Here is a 13852-nt window from a genome sequence, read left to right as displayed (position 1 = left end):
CCTGGTATTAAGTACCACTGTGACCTGGGGCTTCGTCTGTCGTTTTGTCAAATTTTGCATTAACCAAATTTCCAAATCTCTAAAACTACCGAGCAGAATTCAACCAATTTTGGAGGTACATGTAGCATGTTTAGCAATGAGAATAAGATTATACAAATAAAAGAGCCTACCCGGGGTATACTTGGTGTGGTGAAATTTGACAGATATACAATAAGATTAAACTAGTGTTTTGTTGAAATTGTTAAGTAAATACGTTTTTTAAACAGCTGGGCAAAGAAGTCGACCATCTGCTCTCCTTTTAATTTAAACGAAAAATATATCAGTATGTAGAGGTATGCTAATAAAATAAGGATTGACCAAATTTATATCAATATCTGCTATACACAACGTATATAGACTTACTACTATTGCCAAGAAGCGGCCGCGACAAGTTCAGAGTTTAATATTTGTTAAAGGATCCCCGTACCANCCCCCCCCGGCAAAACAATTGACGTGATTTAAGACTTACAACCAAACGTGTGTCGTTAAAAACTTTGTTAACATTTGTGTTTTCTTTGCAAAGAGAGAAGAAAAAAAATGTCAGAAGGAAAATTGCTACTTGTTGGTCAACTCGCCCACAAAAATGTACCATTTAAAATATTCATCCGATAATTGATTGGTTTGATAGTCCTCTTGGTGAAATGGTCTAATGTTAAGAATAGATGTACTGTTTATAAATCTAATTAGCAAGAGTGATGAATTATTACGACCAAATCGTAAATTCTCCACTGGAATCCGTCTGTAGCCGCGTTACTTCTGGATGGAAGAAAACAGTCGAATCAAAGGACACAAACCAGGTATGTCAAGTGTTATTTGTGACTTAAGTTTCGAGGTAAAGTTCACAAACATGTAAGCGAGGTTGCCCGGATTGCACAAAGCATGTATTCTGTTTCGACCATCGCCCGAGAGTTTCGTGGCCCTCACTCGAAAGTCGAGGTGATAGACAGATTTAAATGTTCAATACGTTTCTGTGCATCCTCGACATTCCAAGAGTTAACGTTGTACGCTCACTCGCGTTCTCTACGTCCCTGGGATATGTCATCACGACATTGAAGGGTATAAATAAGTTTGATGCACATGAAAAGAATCGCGCGTCACCGTTACGGTTACATTGACTGGCTGTGAAGTTGGGTGTTGTTCTTCTGTAATCTTCAAATGTTAGGTATCAGCCTAGCGATTGATCAGTTATTTTTCACCTAAAACCAATCAAATAGCTTACCGCGTGCCTTTGATTTTGTCATGACAATTTTCAGAGGTGCAAAGAGCTTAACCCCTGGAATTTAGAGAATGGTTCTGTGCTACTCAAAATGAATTTCTTAACCATGTGATCAGTTATTAGTATGCAATGATATATTCGGTTAATGTCTCTCCGCATTTGGATGCTTGCTCGACAGGCAATCAAACAACGACTTTTTGCAGTTAAATATTTTAGGGGCTAATCCTACATCTTGTAACCTTTGGTTGATGTATGAAATCCTGGCAAAACGCATGCTTTAATATTGGATTTCCAGGACGGTACAAATTCAGAGGCAGTCAAGCAAGTGACATCACTCGATGTCCACTTGTAACCAGGTTCGAAGAAGTCACATCATAGTTAAGTGGATTGTTGCCAGTATACACCTTGAACATCTGCCCATAGAGTAGACCACTAAACTGTCTATGATTGTCCACTTTAGTACAAGACGCTCGAGCATGTGAGCAGGAAATGTATTCTCAGACAGCCTTAGTCTAGGTCTGGCATATATATAGCTGGTTACCCGAAGTTACATGTAACCAATCGACGGTACAGTACAACACAATATCTTCTCCTACAGGTATCCATGTGTAGCTTGAAAGTTATGATGATGATGTCAATTGTTTCTCAGCTTCTGAAATGCTGTAAGTTTTTCGCCAAACACCCGTGTTTGTGATGTCTTCTTTCTGCCTGTAGAAAAAAAAGACATCCTGGCCAGACGGTTCAACTTGGTCTCTCTCGAAGCCGCTGGATACTCATTTCTTACGCCGAACAAGTAGACAAATATTAATCTTGAGATTTAGAAAACCAAACCACTCTCTGATACGTGACAGGGCGTTTGGCAATCTGAATGATAACCTTTATAATTCAAATAACCCGAGATATTCAACCTTTATAATTCAAATAACCCGAGATAGTCAACCTTTATAATTCAAATAACCCGAGATAGTCAACCTTTATAATTCAAATAACCCGAGATAGTCAACCTTTATAATTCAAATAACCCGAGATATTCAACCTTTATAATTCAAATAACTCAAGATGTTCAACTTTGTACACGATGCGCTGCTTATAGTACTCCTCCATTTCAACCTGGCAATATTCTGATTTCTTATCAAGCATTGGCAGTATTTACCTATAGCGGTCGATAGCATAGGAATCTTTCATGGTCTGTTGTTATTTTATCAGAAGTTTATACACATTCTAAGCTTACCCTTTTCTCCATACCTGGGAATTTGAATGTACTCACAGGTTGCGTGATGATTTAAATGATCCCCACCTCTTACAACATATGCAGATGGCGCAATAACCTTTTCATACATTTCAGTTGGGACGAATCATTGACCCTGTATGAACGGTTCTGCATTGCCGAGCTCGATGGCGGGTCTCACTGCCAAAATAATAACTGTGCCCTCATCAGGGATGACAATACTGCCTTAAAATGTTTAAACATGGTCTGCGCTTAGGCATCTGCGTCATATACATCTGTTCAAGAAACTCGTCGAATCGTCATCGAATCTCATTTGTATCACCTGTCGACGTACTTACAAAGCATAGCTCTGCTTGAGATCACCAATACCGGACAAGACGATGTTTAGGGTTAATAATACTTTATTCCTTGGACCTAACGCCCGATATGGTTAAAATGCAACATAATTATGTACATTATATACAACCAAACGGAGAGTGATCCGTAACGGAGTGTTTACATGCTTATATTGTACATGAAACAGTATTATAATGAACCCCACATGACTCGTTCTGGCAATGGTACTACTGAAAGGCGTACCCTTCCCTCCGTACAATTGTGTCGGGCAGGATTCGTATTCCAAACCTTAATCAGGATCTCCAGGTCATCCAACGGAATGAACACTTTTGTCAGGTACGAACTACCAATATACAAGAGGACACTTCATCAGATGAGAAGGCACCAGATATAAATCACCCAAACTAGCTCTCCAGTGAACATTCCAAGTTTGTTACGTTGACCCTGATCAAACCCCATCAGAGAACACGCATTAATAGTTCCTGCAGTTACTGCAAAAGTACGATATTGTGTTTGGCCCACACTTTCAGGGCTAAAACGGTGCTGTATGTCCCTTTGAGGCTAAGGTTAACATGGGCCCTGTGTTACCTCCTTAACGGAATGGTCGAGTCCCACAATATTGCCGCAAACAAACAAGGCAAGTTCGATGAACTGGAACAGTTAAGCGTTTTCAAATGGCCAGAGGACGTTAAAATTTCGGTGGCAATCTGTCACAATCTGATTAAAACCAGACCTTTGATTCCACTCCGATACTCTACGTTACAGTGGAATCAAAGATCTGATTTTAATCAGATTGTCATTTCTAGTAAATAAAACAGATGGATGCTACCGCCTTGTCACCGCCTTTGCTGATGTTGGCCGCTACAGTAAGCCCCTGCCCTCATTAATGCCTGATATCGACTCAACATTACGCCAGATTGCTCAGTGGAAGTGACCCCGTTTCATGGCGTGCGGGCGTATGTTCGCTCAGATATGGGCATGCCTGGATCAGCGACTGCTCTAGAAGAGTTAACTTGCCGTGCTCTTTGCGATTTGGTACACGAAGGTACTGTCGCCAAGTTGGCAGATGATTTTGTACTATGGAGGTAACACACCTGATGATATGGCACTAAACTTCGAACGGCTGTTACTATGTTTACACAAGTGAAACATGAGCTTGTCGACAAGAAAAAAAACAATCGCTCTGAAACAGATAACTATCCTTGGTTGGATATGGTGCTCAGGGACGTTACAGGCGCAATCACATCGCATCTCGACATGTGTTCCACCTCCTACCGTATCAGCACTTCGGTCATTTATTGGAGAATACAAAGTCCTCTCTCGATTGATAAAAGACAGTGCCTCACCCCTTACCTTATTGCATGACGTGGTAGCATGACGAAGGACACTATTGTCTCTGATCTGAGTGTCCTGGGGAGTCCTTAAGAAATGCCCAATGCGCACTCAGGTCTCACCGCTCCATAACTCTCACTCGTCCGTCCGACATATTGTGGATTGTCACTGATGGTGCCAGCAAGAATCATGGTCTGGGAGCAACATTGTATGTTTCTCGGGACAGGGTTACACACCTTGCTGGATTGGCTTCACTTGGCTACCTTGTGAAATTGAAGCCTTATCCATTGCCTCTGCCATAAAGCACTTCAGTCCTACATTGTTCAGTCTGATCACCGTGCCTGTGTTCTAACAGACAGCAAACCTTGCGTGCAAGCATTCGACCTTTTCGCGGAGAGCTTTCAGTAAGTCCACGCGTATCAACAATTTATCCGTTGCCAGCAGGTATCGAATATCCATCAGGCATTCTGAAGGTGTGTCCATATTGCCATCCGACTTTGCAAGTAGTTATGCCCCTGCATCCAGATCTGTTCATTTGAACGCTTCGCTGAGGATTCTACTGTTAGGAGTGTCAACATCAAGAATGTTTAAGATGGTATTTCTCAACTACCGTTTGCCGGGAGAAGTGTATGAAACTCGATCCAATCAGGATGTCCTAACTTGCGTCGTGCCAATGCGCATCTTCGTCAGGGCAATCGTCCATCACAAAAGCTTACAGGCATTCACTATTTTAAACGGTATCTCCAAGTCGCATCCATTGCCAAAGACAGTTTGATGGCAGTGAAGCGTAATGTCCAATTACTCCAATCCCACGAGTGTAGAATGGTGCCGCGGAGTGTTATTGATGGTCTTTTGTGATCATTGAACATCAAGCTTAATCATACTTCCGCTCACCAACTGAAAGAGTGTCGTTCATCGCTATTTCTTTGCTTTGGACATGGACAAGTCCATCGGTGTTCTTCCCTTAAAAATGTGCCACATACTATGATACCACAAGAAAATTAATCCCCTTCAGAAACAGTTGGTAGCACTTTCGCTGCCGATGCAATGAAACGCGAACGAGAGCTCATTTTGGTGCTCAGCGAATGTGTCACATCCTACACCGACACTTCTCTGATAGAGAACGAGCAACGCGACACTCTCAGAGATGCCCTTCTTCAACTATGTGCAGAGTTAAACAGAATCGCCCTAAAGGTTGGCAGGGTTAAAGGTAAAAACAGGAGTCCTGTTGCAGAACAACGTATACTCGAACTAGAAAATGAGATTCTTCGTCAAGACCCTGGTTGTCGTTCCATGACGCCTCATGCGTTGTCATTGGCTACAGCTCGAATGAACTCGCCCATTCGCAAACGAGGTCTGTCCGCTAGAGAAATGTGCACTCAAAGGGATCATTGTTTAATTTTCAAATACCAGTACAGGACACCGACCTTATCCAACGGCAACATGCTTTGCGAGCCAGTAGCCACCAGTCGAGTGAGCTATCAAAGTGCCCTAGTGGTCTATACCCCTCGTATCACCACCTTAGCATTGGCGACCTGGCGTACTCGTGACAGATATCTACAGATTGGGAATGGTGTAAAATCCGTAAATTTGTTGGGTCATAACTTCGCAACTCATCTTATCGTGTGAAACAATCTGGTGCTATAACGTACCCCCAGTTGTTACCAAGGATACCCCCCGCATCGGGTCAGCAATTGCCGAACATGCATCGATCTGATGAGGAGGATGTAAATCACCGAAAACCTGCAGCTCCACAACCTCCACCTCCACCAGATATTCTAGTTGTGATATCTGCCCCAGGTCCTTTTGCCTGACAAACAAAACGAGGAAGTTGGTGTTGCTGTATTTTGTGGATTTATGATAGGTCGTTTTTGTTTAATGTTTTGGTCTCTTCGTGCATTCACCTCATGTTTGTGTTGGTACTGATTGGTTGTAGACAGTAAGAGGCGCAATTTTTTTCTGACATGTTTGATAGTTGGATATTTATAGTCCTGTTGATTGCTCTTAGAATAGTAGCTTATCTATCATTCATCAAGTCTTGGCTTTAATTACTAAATTGTCGATAGGCAGTAAAATAATATAAAAACACAAAAAGTCAGATTATATATGGAGATGTGAAAAGGTTTGCCTCCTATAAATATAACATGCCATGTGCATGCATGCGATTACTGCAGAATTTGCGTATCTATCAGTGATGAAGGGCCCTGTTGCTGTATTGAATGTTTGGGTAAACAAGTAATTCAGGAATATAATTTCACCATTAAAGAGGACATTTGAGGTAAGCGAAATAGTAGAAATATATTTAAATGGAATTTGACGAAATCGAGACCATGAGCCGATACAAGCTGTTGTATTTAATCTTCAATCTATGCAAGGAGAAATGGTTTGATGTGAATTAGTATATATTTGTAATAAAAAATCAAATACATTTTGATCATAGAGTTTCACTGGCAATTTGAACCATTCTTTTGATAGAAATTTAAACTCAAATTTGCGTTTGGATATACCAAAACCAGTGAACATTCACAAAATAAAAAATAAATAACACAGAAGAAGCAAATAACATAAATAGAGTCCGATATAATATCACTAGTGTACCTTAAACGGCACACATTAAGTATTAATCGTAAAATGCAAAATAGTTTGTTCTTATAAAATTCCTATTTATTACATTTATTCCAGTGAATTATCAGGAATAATCAATGTGATCCAACATATTTTCATGGAAGTGAAGATGTACGAAATGTTTGTCCATCGACTATGAAGATATAAGGGCCGTTATCTATTTTATGTTGATCCAGACTGAACGGTGTTTTCAATTTACCGTATTCAAAGTCACAAATGTTCAGCTGCAGATTTAACCTTTGGTACAGTACATACACTTAGTTATTGACAGCCTCATAATTAATCGTACCAAATAACACCAGAAAACGATATAACTGCATTCATTAGGCCATTGAAACGGCACGCAGACTTGTCGTCAAGTGTTACTACGCTACTAAATCCCGCGCTTTGTTTATGTAGTTATATTTCCGTCATTGCACATTTAAAATGAGGGAAAGAGATATTGTGTTGGAAACCACATTTATTTTACTAGTATGACAGAATATACCGATGTTTTCACGACTGCTTTGCTCGTGAAATATTTACATTGTATTCAACAGGAAACAATTAAATGTACTCTATAAATCAAATTTAATGTTATATATAATTTAATTGTTACAACCTTAGTCTAGTGCCCTTTCTGATCTCATTACAAATACTCTAACGCGTATAGTGAACTGCACCTTCCTACACTAGCCCTGTTATAACTTCCATATGAGTGGGATCGCACCGAAATTTAATCGGTTTTAATGGTTATCAATTGATTTTATTCCGGCAGGTCATACAGAAACAGCAATATCCATCCCAGATCAGTTATGGCACTTCACTCCAGCAGGTGGACGATGTAACCTCATCTGGCCGTCTGGATCTGAACTTACTACGACCGTCTGGTAAAGGAGCCGTGTAGTTAAGTAGCACACATTAACTTACTAAGGACGTTTATTACACGTGTCTTAAGGATTTGTTTGATGAGTTATGCACATACAAATCTGTTTACTGTTATGCGCACCTACCACGTTGTCTGTTGACTTACTGCGAGGTAAGAGAAATATGTCCAGGATTAGGTCGTTTTGCGTTGACTGATTAACACTGTCATGACTTACAATGTACAGTCACTGTTGTGATACACCTTACAACTTAAGTGGAAATGTTAAGTGAGACAAACATTATAACTGTTATCACAAAAAGGAGAAGTGGCGGTGGAGATTGTAATGTTATTTCGTTGTTGCGATGTTTCCTCGGTAGCTGAATAGTTGCCTTTTCGTATCGCAGTCAGCATTAATATGTAGTCCTTGAGAAGCGACACTGTGATATCTTTATCCGTCTTTACAAAAACAATTTAGATATATTTCAGCATTGCATTAATTGTGTACGCTAACGAAGTTATAGTTTTCGCGTTATTGATGTTCCAGGAGTTCATATGAATTACTATGCCTCAATACATTCATCATAGGACGAAGGTGCCCCATTCTTGTCTTGCTAGAGTAGCCTCCCTTCCATCCATTCTGATTTAACAGAAATCGATGCGAACTCGATCAAATAAACAACAGAACATTATAAGTCACACTCAAATTATTAACATCGGTTTCATTTTTTGTTGTTGTTGTTGTTGTCAATCATCGTATAGGTTTAGCATGCTGAAACAAAGACTTCATAGTCTTCTTTCTCTTTCCTTGCTATCGGGGATATATTACCTGCGTTCGTACCAGAAGAGTTGCTAAATTTCATGAGTTAAAATAAGTCGTATTCCTGGACTTATTAAGCTTAATATTGTTTAGAACAATTTAACCAATCAATTCATCGGGGAAGGAATATCTAGATCCAACCTACATGTCCAAGGCTATATGGCAGTGGAATGGTTTTTACTGTAACATATATATTTGTTAACATGGATGAACGTTAATTAGGTGTCTGTTTTCCACGCTTTAGCCCTTAACCTACAACCAAAAGATGTCAGCCTGCCTTAAACTAATTTGTATCCTTCCATAGCATGCTATTAATTATGTAAAACGAATTGGCAAAATAAATGGTCTGAAGAAATAAACAATACGATATTTGAAATTTAACCTAATGTAGGTCCATATGCAATATGTTGAGCTGACCACAGAGAGGAAGTTGTTCTTTCGCGTTTGCGCATAGGCCATACCTGCATCTTACATGGTTATAATTTCGTAAGGAAAACCAGCACTACTGTCAAGCAGGTGATCAACTATTTACGGTATAGCATTTTATGATTTAATGCGCGGATTTCAATCAAATACGTGACCGATTCTACAGTGTATCACCGGAGAGAAGTTTATTTGATACAGTTTCTGTGCAACTAATTGATGTTTGACTATTAACACTTAGTTGATCTTTATAATAAGATTTCACAACCAATTCGTTTGCTATTGATCTATTTTAACATCCTGTACATATTTTTACCTATAACTATAATTTTAGTTTGATACATTTATTTCTGTGAATGTCAATTCCACAGTGTTGTTTGGTCAGAACTAACATTGTGGATGAGCTGTTGAACAATACACAAAAATGAATAACAAAACATCGCTTTGTTGTAACTCATTCTGTGTGTGCCCTTGCAATTTCTGTATTTTTACATTAATATCATATTATTGTATCTTAAGATTATGTATTAGATAAGACAAATGTTTAGATCATGTCAAAGCATTGTTTCCTATGACCGCATGTCAAACCTGACACTAAGTGTGGTGTCTTGCTTAGAACATTTTTAAATAGCAAAGGTCATACACATTTCCTGTCCGACATTCTACCGACTTTTGCGACTATGTCTAGATCTATTATTATTATATTTTTCGAGACAAAATTTCAATTTGAATAATATATATAAAACGTAGCATTTCAAACAGTAGGCATATCATGACAATAGATACACACTGTAAGTGATGACGTAGGTTATCAATTATCCGTTCACGTTTTTACAGATACATATTTAATGCTCCAAAAAGGTACTACAGTACTGAAAGATTTGGTGATGACGCAGACTGCCATACTGAGACTATACTATATTGCACCAAATAATGATGACGTAGGTTTGGCCAACTCCCTGTTAACTCGTACACAGTTTAATATGTCATAAACTATCAACCTCTCAGTGAAGTATGACATAATTTTTCAAACTTTATGTTCACTATAACCGTGGAATTAGACAAACTATCTTAGTTCGTGCTATTACACACTTAATGATGACAAAACTATATTTAATGCTATCTCTCACTTATACTATTGTTATATATATATATTTATCTTGGAATTTTCATTTAGAATAGAACATATACTTGCAACGAGGTGATGTACTAGAAATATTACAAATATATCGTGATTAAAATGTTAAATGAGAGTGGGTGAATAAGTGTGTATATATCACAGCAGGAGAGAAATCGAAAAAGAACATTAAGATTAAGATTTTCTATTGAAAGTTAACAAACATAATTAATAAGCATGCATGTGTATTATACATTGCATATCAAAATGCATGTAATGTACATATTTACAGGTGATGCTCCATTACTCAGGATTTTCACAATAGAGTAGCCTCCCTTTGATCTATTATGTATTACTTGATTTATGCTGCCTGCACGACTTAATTAATTAGATGTTTCTTTACTTCATGTGATGATTAGTTTATTTCACCTGTTAAAGGACTATCAGCCTCCTAGATGTTGCGTAACATTGTGGCTGAAATGGATTTTCGCAAGGTTTACCGTACTGAATAGTTCACAATAAATGATATGTTGTAGCAAAAAATGTATAATTGTAAATTCATTAAGGATTTTACAGATAACTTCCCCCTTTTTATGTATCTCTTCATCTGTCGTAACACGCTAGACATGCCTTTTCAATCGTTTTACTTGTAGTTTCACTATTGAGTCCTTTTTGGTCAAAATGACCATATTGTGATGTAAAAATATTTATTCTCTTAGACATTTCTCATCGATTTATTAATTTTTGAATAATTGCTTCCGTACTTCATTTATTAAATTTCAGTTATGTTATGGCTCATTTCCGACTTTGTTAAATATGAAATAGCCCCTGCTATATCCCTCCCCTAACGCATCAACCATCCTCAAAAGCACACTATCGTATAGGACATACTTCCAAAATACGCATCCTTTGGTTTCATATTTTTCATATTGCCCTCACAGCATAGAATTAAATAGGCGTAAAAATAAATCAAAATAATAAATGAAATTTTAAATTTAATTTTTCTTTCATTTCAAAGTATTTTTATGGTATAAATCTCAAAAACCAAAAGGAATTTGAAGACAGGGATGAAGGCTTTTCGGCTGAATGTTTTTCTTTCAGTTATATTAGGTACTTAATGGTAGTTAATTGAATTTTACACTGACTGTTTGATGTGTAAAAAAAAACGTGATATCATTACCCTCTGTGCCCGACACGCAGCTGCATGTATGTTTATATCACGCATAACAGCCATTCAGATTGATCGTATCCAAACTCCGAACGGTAAATCTATGCAACATTTCTTTAAAGTTCGGGATGCTACTATGTTTGTGTACGTGACAAAAGCCGTTTCCCCCGAGGTACAACAGTCGACCTGACCTAATGTGTATACATTATGCAGTTTGACCAAATACATTATGCATGTTAGGGTTGACGGTAATTGTACTATTTTCTTTGATCATTATCTCAGTCATTCTTGCCGTCTTTTCGGTTCGTCATGACAGAGGGACATATTTGTGAATTCAAAAATGTTATACGTAGTGATTGTATGCATGCTATTGGAAGTCATCTGTACACTTACAATTGGTTGTAAATTGATAACACTTGTATTATCGTTCATGATCATTTTATCACAATTATAATTGTATTTGCGAAAGTATATAATTACAAGTGATAGGAGTTCCTTTGAGAACCAGTTTAAGAAAGTATCAAATCGATAAAGATTCCTTTTACATGATTTTTATGCATTTTGCAAATTCTTATTTTTCTAATTTTCTTCAAAGATCATGTAATGTTGTTTGTATTCTGCATTGAAATCATCCGGTCTACTTATAACTCATAAAACATCTGGATTTTTTCATATTCGTGCGATGTATAAATATAATTGTATTATTAGTGTTAATGTTATTATATGATATTTACCTGACAAGATCAATGCACATTTCTGTTGACCATCCGAGTTTAAAAGACTGAAGCGTTATATATTTACCATACATTTTAAGTGTACAGATGACCTCCAATAGAATGCATAATACACACTACGTATAACGTTTTCCAATTCAACGACAATATGTCCCTCTGTCATGACGAACCGATTAGTCGACACGACTGACTGTGTCAATGATCAAAGAAAATAGTACACTTACCCTCAACCCCAACATGCATAATGTATTTGGTCAAACTACATAATGTATACACATTTGGTGAGGCCAACTGCTGTACCTGAAGGAAAACGGCTTTTGCCACGTACACAAACATAAGTAGCTTCCCGAGCTTCAAAGAAATGTTGCAAAGATTTACTGTTCGGAGTTTGGATACGATCAATCTGTAATGGCTGTGTGTATTAGTATGCGAACGTATTTTTTCACTATATTTATGAAGACGATATATGATTAGAAAATATTATAATCAGAACACACGGAAATAGCAATGCATGTTGTTGTGTGCATAAAAGCTGCTCAAGTCATAGCTAATTCACCCTGAGCAGCTGTAAACATAACAAATCCACTATGATATGTGGTATAAATATGACAGTAACATTGATATCTGTTGTAAATAAAAAAGGAGTCGCATTCTGCGCCAATCCCATTTTACGGATTTATATTTCTTACTTTCCGTTGGTACTGAAGAAAATTGCATGTAAACATATATCAAGTTCTTGCAAACTAAATCCTTTTTGTTTTATGTGCCAAATACTGCTGAGAATGCGGCGAAGTAGAATGACATATCATTACGCTCCTAGCAGTTTTTTTAACTACTTTGTCAATGTTGAGACGACTGTACAAGTGTACGACGTTTCAGTTAACTTCATATGATGTAATACTGTCGTTTTCATGCGCGCTTCTCCTTAACATCCATCAAGACTTTCAACGTTCCTAGTCACTGTGCAGTCATGTCCTAATTTATTGAATTTTCAGACCTGATAACGCAATGTCGTCTTCAGGAGCTAATATTGTTATTCGTAAAGTTTACCTAATTTAAACATATGTTATTAAAACGATGCCATAACCTAATTCTTACACGTTCTAACTACAACCCCAAACGAATACATGTTTTTGAATATACTGCAAACCAACTCGTACAGAGATATGTTTGTTAGCAAGGTATACAATGTCTCATGCCGTACCTCATGTAAGCTCCTTACCGTGAATTACTTGGGTTTAGAGAGTTATACATTTAGCGTAATAATCCAAAAGTGTAAAGCGCAGATTTAATATCTCGCTAATATCTGTCGACATACTTAAACAAAGAGTATTTAGTTGATTAATGCTCATTTGGCAATCGAATTGTTTTGAATTTTCGCTAAATATACAATTGTAAAAATACTTGCGAATTTACGAAAAAATGAAGAGTGATTAACGGTGACATGGTTTGATTTACAACAGTTATTCTAACTTTAAATCCACGTTGCCGGTATTGTTCTAACTTCAAAAACGTGCAACATCCCATATCGAGGGATCAATCACTGTCATAGTCCTCTTTTTCGTCCTCCGTTATTTTTAACAACAGGGCGGCTTCCTGAACGTATTCCGTTGGCTGTTTATTTTTTACTTCAAACAAAATATATAAATAAAACAATCTTTCCTGAGCGGCCAAGTGCTTTTATAACCGTGCAGCAAGAAAATCCTTAACATCCTAGCCTTATATCATTTAGATACTGTAGTCCAAAGTTTCGAGTAACCTGTGTATTCCGCTTTGTGGTAAGATATCACGTACATAGATTAAGTTGTAAGTTGTGTCTTCAGCTTACGTCCCAGATATAGCATAGTGTACGCACGAATATCTACACAATTGACGGAGTCAATATATATTCATATATGTACGTTCGCCCATTAAAGGAGAATTACACTTGTATTTACAACGTCAAGTGAAGGTATATATCCATGTTGTCC

Source organism: Mizuhopecten yessoensis, unplaced genomic scaffold (assembly GCF_002113885.1).
Source record: "Mizuhopecten yessoensis strain PY_sf001 unplaced genomic scaffold, ASM211388v2 scaffold715849, whole genome shotgun sequence".
NCBI classification, from domain to species: Eukaryota; Metazoa; Mollusca; class Bivalvia; order Pectinida; family Pectinidae; genus Mizuhopecten; species Mizuhopecten yessoensis.
Note: the sequence above shows the minus strand (reverse complement) of the source record.